At 46.1% G+C, this 16,129-nt stretch overlaps 1 protein-coding gene and 1 long non-coding RNA gene across 15 annotated transcripts in view; one reads left to right on the top strand and one right to left on the bottom strand.

Moving 5' to 3' along the window:
* The window catches only part of LOC144773263 (uncharacterized), a 404,133-nt gene extending 397,411 nt beyond the window's left edge, over window positions 1-6,722 (top strand). The window contains exon 4 of the long non-coding RNA XR_013599941.1: window positions 6,291-6,722. This is a non-coding gene — a long non-coding RNA (uncharacterized LOC144773263). The remainder of the gene's footprint in view (window positions 1-6,290) is intronic.
* LOC144773261 (uncharacterized) overlaps window positions 1-16,129 on the bottom strand; it is a 7,170,044-nt gene that overhangs the window by 466,897 nt on the left and 6,687,018 nt on the right. The gene's annotated exons all lie outside the window — the stretch shown is intronic.

Here is a 16,129-nt window from a genome sequence, read left to right as displayed (position 1 = left end):
CGCACATGCGCACTATGCATCAACTGGTCACTCTTTAGGAATGTTCACACTAACTGACCAGTGCTGTTGAACTCCTCCCACGTGCTGGCTGTGTTCCAAAAATGACCTTATATGTACCTAAAATGTGTAACTTGTAACCGCCTATCTTTTTATTGCTATTAAACTGTATAAAAGAGGTCGCGCACCAATGTTCGGTGTGCTACTTCTTACATTGCCGAAGGGTGCTGTAGGAATGTATCACCACCCCATGGGGTCTTAATAAACTTGTCTTTTACCTTTTCCAGTGTCCGTGCCAACTTCTATACTAAGGCGTTCGAGAGTTTAGCAGAGTATGTAGGCCTGATTTGAACCCAACACCACAATTGGCGACCACGAAGGGACTCATCGGCGACTCGGATGCCCGAAGGAGAGGTCGTGACGAAGGTCAGGAAACTCGCCATGGACGCGTACGCTGCCACTGAGTGACCCGAGTCTTGGCACCCACGGTGTGTTTTCCCTTCCTTCCGATCTGACCTTCCAGGTGGCGCCGGTCCTCGACTGAGATTCTGATCTTGGATTGTCGTGAAGTGCCGTTTTGGCTGATTTGACCACAGAACTTGGCAGTTGGACTTTGGACGTTTGAAAATATTTGGTAAGCTTTTGAGCGGTGAGGTAGTCTACTGACACTTACTGTGGCTTTTTGAAACTTTGAATTTGAATTTGAATTTGTTAGCTAACGTTTTGAATCTTTGAATTTGAATTTGAATATGTGAAGTGCACCTCACATAGGCAGGCATGTAGGGATATTTCTCTGATTTATTTGATTTGAACGGTACACCGCGTTAGGTGTCATTTTTGTAGTATCGTGCTTTCATGGTACTTTTTGAAACATGCCTGTTTTTAGCACACTCCGTAGGATGTGCTGTTCTGAAAATGGTACCAATTATCGATTAAGTAAAAAACAGCCGGCTCCCCCAGAGGGGACTCCAAATCGTGAAATGTATGTCAAATTCGGTATTCCACCTATAATGTATAGTACATTATGGCATAAGTATACTAAGACTGATCGTGAATTACAGTGGCCACTATATGGGTCGTTTGACCTTCGAAAGGTACAATATGTAGAGCAGTGTTTGTTTCAGCGAAGGTCTAGACAAGATATGTTTGATTGTGTGCGTATGTGGGAGAAAGAGGTGCGTGAACGAGCGAAGCGTGAGTAAGCCTTGGCGGAGAAAGTGCAGCGGAAGGCTGCACATGACAAAGCTTTACAGCTACAGGAGAAGGAATTACAGGAAAAGAAAGAGAGGGAGAGACGAGAACGCAATTTACAGGTTAATGGTCAATTCCCTATCAGGCGTCCTCTCTATCCAGTCCTTACTAATGAAACGGATGATTTTTCATTACTAGATCGTTGTCCGCCTCCGTGCGTCGCACCCACGGCTCCGAGCGAGGAATCAGACGAGGATAGTGATCGAACACAGCGTACCAGGTTACATGCAGAACGAACTGCGGAATTACGTTCGTTGGCACGAAAGCTAAATATTAATACTGTTACTGTTTCTGACATTACTGTAAAAATGGAACAGTGGTCTGATCAGGAGCGACTGTACTTTTTAGATCATTTTGGAGATGAAGTTGTTGAACGGTACAGAAAATATTCTCTCGAGTTAGAACCAAAGGAGATATCCGAGGGTCGTGAGAATTTTCGTAAAGGTCTTTTTGTTCTTTCAGATGCGGACGACTTCTTCAAGCGTTTGATTCAACTGCGTAATGAGGCGACACGACTACGGGAGTTGGAAAAGTCGAAGAATTCGTCTACGTCCGGAGCGACGGGGATATCCAAAGAATGCCCTATCTTTGAAACAGATAAGATCGCTGCGATTAATGTTAGACCTATGCGAGAAGCTGCGCCTTTATATGTCCCTCATAAAGGGGATGGCACAGATGATGATAAAAGATCCAAAGACGCGAAAGGGTATTTTGTATATAATTGGGTTTATACGCCTTGGAATAGAGCAGATGTTATGGCGCTTAAGAATGCTTTACCTGATCCCCGTAAAAACCCTGCGGCTTTTTATGAAAATGTTGAAAGCGCAATTTCTTCGTGTATTATGACGTTAGTTGATATTGACCTATTTTTTGGGTTGATATTGCCTCCTGATATGTGGAGAGCGATTCGTAAGTTTGATGACCTCACGACTCTTGGGGCCACTTGGAAAGATCTTGTTCAGGCTGATTTAGATAGAGAACCAGCATGTAAGCCGTGTCAATTAATATTAGACCTTCCAGGGGCCATACTAACAAAACTAAAGACTCTTGCTCCTGCTAAAAAGATTGATTGGACTATATTAGCCTCTTGTAAGCAGAAAGCGGATGAATCAGTTTCCGATTTTTTCTCTCGCTTCGAGGAAGCGTTCCATGATTACAGTGGTCAATTATTGACAGAAGATACTGGCAGGCATTTATTCGTTGATAAGTATGTGGCTAATCTCCTACCGGAGATTGCGAAACGATTGAAAACGAGTGAAAGTTCATGGACCACAGCAACCCCTGCTTCTTTATTGACTATGGCTCAATATTATGAAAGACAGGAATTAGAGGCAAAAGAAAGTAGTGAAAAGAAAGCAAAGGATTTGAAGACGAAGGTAATGTTAGCCCAGGTTCAGGCTACGAGAGGAAATAACAGAGGAGGGCGAGGATCATACAGTAATGCTCCTCCCCCTCGTTCTGACATTTCTGTGAATCAATGTGCATACTGCAAACAGTTTGGGCATTGGATTGCAGACTGTCCGGTGTTTCGAGAGCAGCGTAATTTGAGGGGACGAGGAAGTGGAAGGTCTAGGAATTATTGTGGAGGGTCAAGAGGAGGCTATGGTACGAATGATCGTGGAGGATATGGAGCAAGGGGTCGTGGTCAGTCTGATTATAATACGTTTGATAACCGCAATCAATATCAGATAAATGAGGGTGGTCCTGCTGAACCACGGGATGAGCATTATGCATAGGATTGCGTAGGATGGGGTGTGGAATCGGTTGAGGTACCAGTTGATCAAAGGGGTCCATACATAGAAGCACATGTTCTGGGTTCCACTGATCAATTTCTGGTCGATACAGGAGCTACTCGTAGCGCTTTGTCCAAATACTTGGTTCCAAGGGCTCCCCTGTCTGGCGAGGTAATTACAGCAATAGGGTTCGATGGAACACCTACTTCTAGCCCATTGTCTCAACCAGTTGCATTTCATGTTGATAAATTTGCTGCCCCATGTCCCTTTTTGTTGTCTCCAAATGCACCAGATAATATTATTGGACTTGATATGTTAAAACACTTTCGAGCTACTATTCGCTGTGCCCCAGAAGGAGTGCGAGTTGTGTTGAATGAGAATTACCCAGACTTTGAGCGAGTGTGTTTTCTCCATGAATCTGAAGTATTGGCCTCCTTACCAAACACGTTGTGGGCCACTTCTGACACGGATGTGGGGCAGATGTTAATCCCTCCAGTACGTATTACTGTAAAGGAGGGAGTATCTCTACCACGTGTCCCACAATATAAGATTTCCAGAGAAGGAGAACTTGCTTTGATGCACATTGTGAACGATTTGATTTTGGCAGGAGTAGTTGAGGAAGTCCCCTACAATGTTTGCAATAGCCCAATTTTACCGATCCTTAAAAGAGATACAGATGCTAAGGTTTACCGTTTCATTATTGATTTGAGGGAAATAAACAAGATAGTAGTGCCTCAGTACCCGGTGGTGTCTGACATCACCACGTTGCTTACGTTGGTTCCATCGACGGCAACTACTTTTACAGTCATCGATTTGAAGAATGCCTTCTTTTCGATCCCTGTACATCCTGACAGTCGATATCTATTCGGCTTTACATTAAATAATAAATCGTACAGATTCTGTCGAGTTCCTCAAGGCTATACTGAAAGTCCTAGCATTTATAGTCAGGCATTAAAAAGACAGCTTGATTCCTTTGACTTACAAGAGGGAGTGGTTCTCATTCAATATGTAGACGATATCTTACTTGCTGCAGACACGCCAGAACAATGTGAGAAGAGTACCTTTTCCTTGCTTTCCTTCCTGGCCAAACATAATCATAAAGTTTCGAAGAAAAAGCTACAATATTGTAGACTAAAGGTGACCTACCTCGGTCATCTTTTGTCTAAGGAGGGCCGTGCATTGACATCAGATCGAATTCAAGCAATCCTAGATACTCCAGTCCCTCGCACTCAGAAGGATGTTCGCGCCTTTATAGGTTTGACGTCTTTTTGTAGGCAATGGATATTGGGTTTTTCACATATCGTTAAACCATTGTTAGCATTGTTGTCTAAAGATACACCGATTCCCATTGAATGGACGGATGAATGTCAGAACGCTTTTGAACAATTGAGACAAGCTCTTTGTTCTGCACCAGTGTTAGGTACACCTGATTACACGAAGATTTTTACATTATATGTACACGAGAAGGATGGGTGTGCATTGTCAGTGTTAGTGCAGACACACGGAGACAAACAGAGGCCTTGTGCATACTTCTCGGCGGTACTCGACCCTGTGGCTCGAGGATTGCCTGGATGTTTTCGAGCAGTTGCAGCAACAGCAGTTGCGATACGACAAAGTGAGGGAATAGTTTTGTCACACAAATTGTTGGTGCTAGTTCCCCATGCGGTAGATGCGTTACTGAATCAAACAAAAACGCAGCATCTAACCAGTGCCCGTTTGACAGGATATGAGCTAACGTTGTTGGCGCCGCACATCACACTAAAGCGATGTGCGACACTGAATCCTGCTACTTTATTGCCGGATCCTGTTGCTGAGACCCAGAAGGAAGAACAACATGATTGTGTTTTTCTGACTGAGGAACAGACAAAGGGTCGTATCGATTTACAGGATATACCGTTTCCAGATGTAGATGGGGAACTGTGGGTTGATGGATCGTGCGTGAGGTTACCAGATGGTACGACTTCTGCAGCTTATGCGATCACGACACTTAAGAACGTGGTAGAAGCAGCACGAATACCCCAGAAATCGGCTCAAGCAGCTGAATTGATAGCCTTAACGAAAGCATGTGAGTTAAGTGCTGGGCTATGTGTGAACATTTACACGGATAGTCGTTACGCTTTTGGAGTAGTGCATGATTTTGGCCTACTTTGGAAGGAACGAGGATTCTTGACTTCACACGGAGTACACATCATGCATGGAGAATTGGTACGCGATCTCCTGAATGCACTGTTATGCCCAAAGAAAGTTGCAATAGTCAAGTGCAGTGCACACAAAAAGGTGACGGACAAAATAGGGCAAGGCAATGCTTTCGCAGATCGCATTGCGAGAGAGACCGCTATGCTGCAAAATAATTTCCCCATGTATGTGGTGAAGTCACAAGCTGAGCGGTGGCATGATGCTAGAGAAGAAATACTAGATATACAGAAGTCAGCATCTGAGGCAGAACGTATGAAATGGGCCACTGAAGGAGTATTGGATGATGAGGGTTGCTGGCGTAGTAAAGATATGGAGAGATGGAAACTACCCATGGCCTATTTACAAACAATGGTGCAAATGACACACGGGCTGGCACACATTGGAGCTCTCGCAATTACTAAATTGCTTACACGAGTTTGGGAAAATGCTGACATTGCTAGCACGGCTAAGAGAGTAGTGCAGACCTGTCTGATATGTTTGCAGCACAATCCTGGACAAGGAACTCATACTCCTAAAGGAGGGTTTGTTCCACCTACTGCACCATTCGAAGTACTACAAATGGATTACATCCAGCTGGAACGCTGTAATAATCTCAAGTATGTCCTAGTAGTGGTGTGTGCCTTCAGCAAATGGATTGAGGCTTACCCTACGAAAGACAATACAGCATTGACAACAGCTAAGGTGTTACTCAAGGAGTACTTCCCGCGCTACGGTGTTTGTAAACTTATGTGGAGTGATAATGGCCCTCATTTCATTGGAAAAGTAGTGGAATACGTCCTGAAAGGATTGGGAATCAAGCAACGATTCCATGCTGTTTTTCATCCTCAATCAGCAGGTTTAGTAGAACGATACAATGCAACTCTGAAGCTGAAGTTAGCAAAGATAGTGGCATCTACATCTCTGAAATGGCCGGACGCTTTGCCTCTGGCATTGCTGTCCATTCGGTCAGTGCCACATTCTCGATCTGGCCTCACACCCTACGAAGTGGTGTTTGGAAGGCCTATGAATATTTGGGGAGTTCCAAAACCTCGTTTGATACATGATATGCCTTGTATAATGATGAACGATTATCTGGCACGATTAACAAATGATTTGCTTTCTATTCATCAACAGGTTCGAGAGGCGCTCCCTGATAACTTCACTGGTGAGGCTCACGATCTCCGCCCTGGGGACCACGTGATGGTCAAAGTATTTGAACGATCCAGCAGTTTGGAACCGAGATGGCATGGCCCTGAGCAAGTGCTGCTGGCTACGCGAACTGCTGTGAGAGTCACTAACAAGAAGCGGTGGATACATTCAACGCACTGCCGACGTGTCTCTCCGGATCTGGTGAGCCCTGTGGTACTATCCGACTACAGAAAGATTTTGGATACAGAAAAGAGCCCAGCTGTCACGCCTGATGAATTGGAGGGAGCCTTCCCGGACCACGTTGTTTCTGATAAAGTGAAGTACAATCTACGCCCCAGGAAATAAGATTCCTTTTGTGTTTTTGAAACTGGTTGGTAACCGCTCTGAGGTTTGTGAAACGGAAGCCGGGAATATCAAGGGGGGGGATCAGTTCTGCCCAGTGTAGCAACACCCGTCTTGAATCCCGGAGAACAAATCAACGGCAGCCTCGGTTCAGAACCATCGTTTTTATTTTTCCCGCTTAGTGTTGTTTTTTTGAAGAGTATTGTTTTGTGAACTATGGCATCTCCTTCGACACGAAGAGGGAGAATTCTTGGTGCTGTTTTGTTTGTCTTGACCGTAGTGGTGATCGCAGTATTAGCTTGGACTATAGAACTGTTGTTTCCTGTACGAGAGCATTTGCTGCCCACCACTCCAAGTCCATCTGAACATTTTCATTTCACTCTGCCTTTTCACGAAGAAAGACATAGGCAGACTTATTTGAATAACAGCTTTATTAAGATTCTGCATCATACTCATAACATGACCAACACGTCCAATTGTTGGGTATGTGGAATGTTGCCCGGACATCAGAAGAAGGGAGGAACACCACTCATTCCTCTCCCGTTTTCTCATAATGGTTCTTGTCATGCTTGGTACACTCTTCTTTTTACTCTGCGATGGCCAACGAAAGGTGGACTACTTTTTCGGTTGAATAAAATATGTTATAACGACAAAGATGGCTATCCACACGCTGAAGGAACTAAGTTTGAATGGGAAGAGTACCGTCCGGACAATGTTTCTACACCTCGTGTATATACGAACCAAAGACTTATAAATGTGACAAGCCTATACATGATAACAGTTATCGATACAAAAGCAGATTTGTGTATTAGAAATAAAGGTACAATCCCTGTAGGCCGCAGTGAATGTAATATTACACTTACCTTTGATACACCAATTGGAATTGCATTTGTAGCTTCACGTAACACATATTTCATTTGTGGAAATAAGGGATACCATCGTCTACCATTGGGATGGTTGGGAACGTGTTATATAGCTTTTGTATTACCACCTGTATTTATTGCTCCTCCCATGTACCACAATGATTACGTTCTGTACCATGATTTCATACTGAACAGGGTCAAACGAACAGTAGATCTTGATGAAATAGACCAGACTGATACCACTTTACAACAATATGTAGATTTCAATTTGGGGTTATTCTCATTCGTAGGAGCTGCACTGAATAGCAGGAAGATAAGGCGGCTTACGCGTGTGGTGGAAGCAGTCGCTAACGAAACTGCCTCCGCTTTAGGGAATATTACTGAGGAATTGCAAATTACCAGAATTGTGGCGCTCCAGAATCGAATGGTTCTAGATGTGATACTAGCTGATAGAGGTGGAGCATGCCGCGTCATCGGAAGTAGTTGTTGCGTGTACGTACCAGATAACTCACCTTCTGTATATGATTCGATTACAAAATTACATAAGATAGCTGCTGAGATCCACCCAGAAAATGGAACATGGACCTTTTCTGGTTGGTTCTGGACCCTGCTTAGTACTTGGGGTTGGAAATTATTAACGATTCTCTGTGTTTTTATTGGAGTACTATTTTTCCTTTGTCTATGTATTCAATGTGGCCCTACATTATGTTCTGTATGTATCACAGCCTGTATTCCGTCCAAACGAGCTATTGTTAAGCAAGAGAAACTGATCAATGATGAAGTATTGAAAATAATGGCTATTAACATTGAGGATGAACATTCTGACTACGTCCACTATGAGGTAGCTTTTGCTAAACGCTAAAAGGGCCGTCTGTCGTGTTTTGGCAGCTCCTGAGTTAGCGTTTAGCACAGCTACACGGTCTTTTCTGTTAACTTGACCAAAACGAACGGGGGCCATTTTGAATCCCTCTGACTTCCGTTTCCTATGAACACGCTGCCTCGTGGTCAGTGTGCCCTTTCGTCCTTTCTCGATACCCATGGTCACTATTCTGCTCGGCAACAGGCTATTTTTAGTACTGGTCAAGCGCACATGCGCACTATGCATCAACTGGTCACTCTTTAGGAATGTTCACACTAACTGACCAGTGCTGTTGAACTCCTCCCACGTGCTGGCTGTGTTCCAAAAATGACCTTATATGTACCTAAAATGTGTAACTTGTAACCGCCTATCTTTTTATTGCTATTAAACTGTATAAAAGAGGTCGCGCACCAATGTTCGGTGTGCTACTTCTTACATTGCCGAAGGGTGCTGTAGGAATGTATCACCACCCCATGGGGTCTTAATAAACTTGTCTTTTACCTTTTCCAGTGTCCGTGCCAACTTCTATACTAAGGCGTTCGAGAGATTAGCAGAGTATGTAGGCCTGATTTGAACCCAACACCCCACTCCTACCTGGTGGCCAAGACATGGAACTCCCTCCCCAACCACCTACGGCTGACCCAGGACCATCTCTCCTTCAGGAAACAACTCGAACTGGCTGTTCGAGCAGTAGCGGATCCCCCCTCCTCCCAGCGCCTTGAGACCCTAGCGGGTGAGTAGCGCGCTCTACAAATATGATTGATTGATTGATTGAATTCCAAGAGCAGATGAGCTCATTGATAGATTGGCTTCTGCCAAGTTTCTGAGCACATTTGATGTGACAGCTGGCTATTGGCAAATCAGGTTAGCTAAGGATGCCAAGGCCAAAACTGCTTTCTCAACTCCAGGAGGTCATTATCAATTTGTGGTAATGCCCTTTGGCTTGAAGAATGCACCTGCCACTTTCCAAAGGTTGGTGAACCAAGTCCTTACTGGGTTGGATGACTTTTGTGCAGCATATCTTGATGATATTGCTGTCTTCAGCTCCACCTGGGAGGATCACCTGATCCACCTGAAGAAGGTTTTAGAGGCCCTGCAAAAGGCAGGCCTAACTATCAAGGCCACAAAGTGCCAGATAGGGCAGAGTAAGGTTGTGTACCAGGGCCACCTTGTAGGTGGGGGTCAGGTTCAACCACTGGAGAGTAAGATCCAGACCATAAAGGACTGGGTTCCTCCAACCACCCAGACACATGCCAGAGCTTTCTTGGGCCTGTCTGGGCACTACAGAAAATTTGTCAAGAATTATGGGTCCATTGTGACACCACTCAATGATTTGACTTCTAAGAAGATGCCAAAAAAGGTTCAGTGGACAGTTAGCTGTCAAAAGGCATTTGATGACCTGAAGAAGGCTATGTGCTCTGCACCTATCTTAAAGAGTCCTGACTACTCCAAAGAGTTTATTGTCCAAACAGATGCTTCTGAGTTGGGGGTGGGAGCTGTGCTTTCACAACTTAATGTAGATGATCAAGACCAGCCCATTGCTTTCATTAGCAGAAGGCTGACCCCTAGAGAGAAACGTTGGTCAGCTATTGAGAGGGAGGCCTTTGCTGTGGTTTGGGCCCTGAAGAAGTTGAGACCATACTTGTTTGGCAAGTCCAGATTACTCCAAATAATTCATTGTCCAAACAGATGCTTCTGAGTTGGGTGTGGGAGCTGTTCTTTCACAATTGAATAAAGATGGTCAAGACCAGCCCATTGCTTTTATTAGCAGAAGGCTGACCCCTAGAGCGAAAACGTTGGTCAGCTATTGAGGTGGAGGCCTTTGCTCTGGTTTGGGCCCTGAAGAAGCTGAGGCCATACTTGTTTGGTACTCACTTCAAAATTCAGACCGACCATAAGCCCCTCTTGTGGCTAAATCCGATGAAGGGTGAGAATCCCAAACTGCTCAGGTGGTCCATTTCCCTACAGGGGATGGACTTTACAGTGGAGCACAGACCAGGGACTGAGCATGGCAATGCAAATGGTCTCTCCAGGTATTTCCACTTTGAACATGAAGACACAACTGGTCAAGGTTAGTCTAATATCCCTGCGTTTGGGGGGGTTATGTAGGAGAGTAGGGTCTGCTATCCTATGGTCACCCCAATTTTTTGCTTTTTGCTTCACTGGTTTTCGACTTAATGTGGCTGTGGGCCTGCTAATCAGACCCACAGCCCTGCTGTTCTCTCTCTAAATTTCACACCATTTACTTTAGGTACATCACCAATTGGGATTTGGGTCACTCTTATGAGTCCCTGTACAGTGTACTATAGGTACCCAGGGCATAGGTGCACCCAAGGCCTACCAGGGGCTGCAGCATATATTTTGCCACCCCTGGCTGGCCATCCAAACTGACACAACTGGCTGATTACTCAGCTGGGGCAAGGTCGTGTAATCACCCCTTGCTTAGATATAGTATACCTATGTCTAACCTTATATCTGGACACATATACACCTATAAGTCACTCCTATGGCAGGCCTTACAAAGCCTCAAGGCAGAGTTCTTGGTTTTATGTGAGGTGGTGCTCTAGCATGAGCTGAGCCTGTCTGCAGATTTCGAACCATGTCCTTATAGCTGTTCCAGGATATTGCCATACCATATACTCTTAAGTGCATTATGTACCTCGCGGTCAGATGCTAACTTTGGTTTGGCTTTATCAAAACATGTTGTGTAAGGTGTCATACGCTTTGGAATACTACCCCCTCGCCAATTCTGGTGACGGGGTTGGCATTCCACCCTTCTAGAGGGAGAAGACATGTTGCTTCCATTAGTCCCGGTTAAAGTTAACCAGAGTCTCAGCATCACAAAATGGATGCTGCTGCCACAGACACAAGTCTGACCTCCTGCTGCTGGGAGTCCTTCCAGTGAGGGAGGCTTGAACAATAGGTTTCCTGTCACAGGGAGCGGCTAGCACCACCCCAGACAGGAGATAGTGGATTAGGGCAGGGAGGGCTGAATGAAACCAGACACTGCCTGGGGCACACAATGTGTCCCAAGCATAGGCCAGTTCAAACCGGTGCTGGGGCACTCCAGCCCCGGCGTGAAACTGGACAAAGGGAAAGGGGTGTAACCACCCCCTTCCTGGGTACCACCCATAGGAGGGACCTAGCAGGTAATCCAGCCCCTAGATTTGGTATATAGGTAGGAGCTGAGTCCCAAGACTTTCGATAATCCTGACTGAAACTCTGATACAAAACTCTGGACCCTTCGACATCCTACTCGACGTAGAAGACTGAAGAATCTCCCTTGTGGTCAAGGAGTGACCACCCTTTGCAAGCAGGCACCATCAAGCGCTCAATGGTTTGCTTTGTCATTGCTCCTGCAGCAGCTTGAACACAGAGCCTGACAAGACCCGGACTTCCAGACATCCAACAGCCCGATCCACAGCCACAGCAAAGCTGAGACCTGTGGAAGCAACGAGACACGTGGGACCAGCCATCTTGGAAAGCCAGCAAATCGCTTTCCGTGCAGCTTCTGAGGCACCCTCAAAGTTGTGCATTGGGGATTGAGAAGCCCCAGCCCGAACATCCATTGCACCGAAGATTACCTCTCCACACTCACCGAGTGCTGCGTGGGGCCCTTTTGCATTTTCCTGCTCGATGCGTCTGTCCGGTCACTTGCCCGTTGGCTAGTGGCCTCTGCGACGAAGAAACCTTGAAGTTCCAATGCTGGTCTGGTTCCTCCAGACTGGCTCTTGCTCCCCTGAAAAGGAGCAGCCCATCAGACCTTGCTGGTCTGATCCAGAAGCCATCTTTGATTCCTGCGTGGGTTGCATTTGCCAAGGCCTGTTGATTCCGATTTGAGAACCGACACTGCCAACAGCGAGAGCCTTTGTGGGACAGTCAGTGCCCAGCTCCTGGTTGTCGTCGACACCTCCTGGGCCATGTGGCAGCAGAGACAAGCTTCGCGACATCACCTGATTGCTCCCCAACATCGCCTGGTTCCTTCCTGGTTCCTTCCTGGTCACTGGCTAGTGACCCAGACTCTCTCCCCTCTGCTTTCAGGTACTCTTCATCCTCGATCTGTCCTTGGATCCAACCGGACTCTTCTCTCCTGGTCGCCTGCAGCATCTTTTCTCCAAGGCTCCATAGAACTCCACGCCGAAACCCAATACACTTTGAAACCTATGCACCCGCTTCCTGGTGGGTGAGGTAACACAAGTACTGCGGTGCTCCTGTAAAGGGTTACACTCCTAGTGTCCTAGTTTCAAGTGGTTAGCTTCTAGTCCAGTCGGAAGACTCCTAAAACTTTAACTTTCTAACTTTACGCACCCATTGACTTCTATGTGTGCACGCGTGTGCATTTAGACACTGCACCCGCATCCCGTGGGCCTCCTGCTCCCTAACTACTGTTAGTCCAGTGTAGCCCCAGCGATTCCCAAGGCCCTAGGCCTTACCATTGTTCGTGACGTGGTTCTTATACCACTATTTTAGTATATGGTTTAGCGGGCCACCAGGGCCTAGCCATATTTGTGCAACTTTTGTATGTTATATTAAGTTACTTGTTATGCGCTTGTGCTCCTGGCTCATAAAGAGTTCAGGGGATGATTTAGAAATACATACATATATATTTTGAATATATAACCTGTGTGGTGTCCTTTCAGTTGGTATTAAAAGGTTTGCATATGGTAAAACAGCTGGCTTCACATGCCCTCTTGAGTTTAGCCTAAGACTGCTTTTGTCCATGCTACCCCTAGGATAGCTGGTCTATAAGGTTGACTTTACAACCATCACCATAAGGGTTGTTTGGACTGGTGCAAGGTGCTCACTAGAATAGTGAACATCATATACCAGGCCAACTTCTCACAGGCAGGGTTCACGAAGGAGAAGCTTTAAAGTCATGCCGCCTTTGTGAGCCTCTCCAGACCATTTGCTGCTTTCAGCAACTGGACCCCACTGGTTCTGCCCCCCACTTTGGGTGGGAGAACTGGCGGGAAAAGCAAGTGAGGAAGAGAGGTATGCACACCTCTGCCAACTCCATCCCTAAGGTGGAAGAGGTGAGGTGAAGCACAACCTCAAGTCCCCTCCATCTTGAGGATGGAGAGACCCAGCCAACCAGGGCTCAGGCTCCTGCCCCCCTCCCACTGGAGTGTGGCAGAATAGTGGATGTACCCACCCCAGGAAAGGGACCCATTGGTCCCTGCCCTTTACCTACCTGTAACACCCCTAAAGAACAAGTTACTTACCTTCGGTAACGCTTTTTCTGGTGGGGAAAATATCTGCCTGTGGATTCCTCACCTTTTGAATCTCCCTGCGCTAGCATTCTGTGGGAAATTCTTTCCTAGCTCTCCCAAGTCGACGAGGACATCATAATAGCACAGCTCCACTCGCGACTCCGAATGATGTCATTGGAGCCATAAGAGGACCTCATCGGAGTGCTGACATCAGCTACACCCATTTTTTCCGTGCCGCCGAGGCAAACAGGCGGACCGACACATTTTCACATGTATACATAGTATACTAAATATATATATACAAATGCATAACCAATAAAGGCATAAAGAAATAGCAACAGATCAAGCATTTCTCACTATTAAAATATAAGCATGATTAAGACATATTAAAAACATTCATGCCAAACAGTAAAAGCTTATTTTTGGTAGAAACAGATGAACAACGGGAATGCGGGTGGGAGTGTGGGGAATCCACAGGCAGATATTGTATCCACCTGAAAAAGCATTACCGAAGGTAAGTAACTTGTTCTTCTGATGGATATTTCTGCCTGTGGATTCCTCACCTTTTGAATAGAATCCCAAAGCCGTACCTCCCCTGGAGGAGGGTGTCCACCTGACTAGACCAAAAAATCTTGCAAACAGTATGGAGGGAGGCCCAAGTTGCTGCTTTACAAATATCAATAACAGGAACACCTCCAGCCAAAGCTGAAGAAGTAGATTTAGCTCTGGTGGAATGAGCTCTAATATCTTCAGGAGGGTCCTTCTTGGCCAAGTGGTGCCAAATCTTGATGCACAAGATAATCAACCTGGAGAGAGTTCTCTTGTGCACAGCTTTCCTTCCTTTCATCTTCAATATGTAGCCCGCAAAAAGCTGATTGTCCAGCCTCAGATCTCTTGCTTTGTCCAAATAAAAGCTGACAGCTCTCTTAGGGTCCAAACGATTTAGCCTTTCCTCCTCCTTGGAAGAGTGACGGAGAGGATAGAAGGTAGGTAAGTAAATGGACTTTCTCATATGGAAAGAAGTAACCACCTTGGGAAGGAAAGCAGCCCTGGTCCTTAAAACCAACTTATCCGCATGAATGTTTAAGAATGGAAGTTTTGAACTAAGCATCTGAAGCTCACTTACCCTCCTAGCCGAGGTAATGGCAATCAAGAAAACTGTCTTAAAAGAAAGAAGCCTCAATGGGCAATTATGGAGAGGCTCAAAAGGAGCACCCATGAAAAAAGTGAGAACCAGATTCAAATCCCACTAGGGCATAATGAAAGGAGTGGGAGGAAACCTATTAGTAAGGCCCATAATGAATCTCATAACAATGGGGGGCTTAAATAAAAACAGCTGATCCGGCAAACATAGAAAAGCAGACAAAGCCGATAAATATCCCTTTACTGTAGCCACAGCACAACCTTGCTGGTCCAAAGAAAGTGAAAACTCCAGAATATTAGACAAACGGGCCTGCAAAGGATCAATGTCTCTCTCTCTGCACCACTTAACAAATCTGGACCATCTGGACGAGTAAACAGACTTAGTGGAGTGTCGCCTGGTCGATAAAATAACATCCACTACATCTGGCGGGAGAGAGAAAGAACTCAGGTTGCCACGTTCAATCTCCACGCATGAAGGTGCAAGCTCTGGAGGAGGGGGTGTAAAAACTGCCCCTGCTACTGCGAGAGGAGGTCTGCCCTGAGAGGGAGATGGAGCGGCGGGTGCGATGAGAGGTGAAGTAGATCTGTATACCACACTCTTCTTGGCCAATCTGGGGCGATCAATAAAACTTGGGCCAGATCTTGGCAAACCTTCCTCAGAACCTGAGAAATCAAGGGTAAGGGAGGAAATGCGTAAAGGAGTTGCGAGCTCCAACTCAACTGAAATACGCCCCCCAATGCTCCCTGCATCGGAAACTGGAGACTGCCAAACAACGGGCAGTGCGCGTTCTCGTGAGTGGCAAACAGGTCCAACAGAGTAGTCCCCTGCATCTGAAAGATGCAATAAACCCCCTCTGGATGACTGAGACTGTCCGCACGAACATTTAACATACTGACTAGATGGTTTTCAAACACACAAATTTGATGGTTCTGTGCACAGGACCAGAGTCGCAGAGCCTCTCGACAGAGACGATACGACCCTACACCTCCCTGTTTGTTGATGTACCACATCGCGGTAGTGTTGTCTGTCAGGACCTGAACCGACTGTCCGCGGAGGGAAGGGAGGAAAGCCTTTAATGCCAAACGTATCACCTGCAATTCCAGAAGGTTCATGTCAAGCAACCTTTCCTCTGGAGACTAAAGACCTTTGACCTCCAGATCCCCCAGATGAGCATGCCACCCTAGAGTGGAGTCATCTGTGATCACCGTGGCCACTGGTGGAGGAGGCTCAAAGGGCTTTCATCGAGACAGATCACCCTGCATGCTCTACCGTCAGCTCCCTCAGCTTCTCTGGAGATTCTGATCTTCTCCTCAAGATCTCCATTGTGCTGATACCACTGCCTGCGGAGGCACCACTGGAGTGCCCTCATGTTCCAGCGTGCATGACTGACCAACAGTATGCAGGAA

This window comes from Lissotriton helveticus, chromosome 8 (genome assembly GCF_964261635.1).
Source record: "Lissotriton helveticus chromosome 8, aLisHel1.1, whole genome shotgun sequence".
Classification (NCBI taxonomy): domain Eukaryota; kingdom Metazoa; phylum Chordata; class Amphibia; order Caudata; family Salamandridae; genus Lissotriton; species Lissotriton helveticus.
This window is presented reverse-complemented; position numbering and strand designations above follow the sequence as displayed.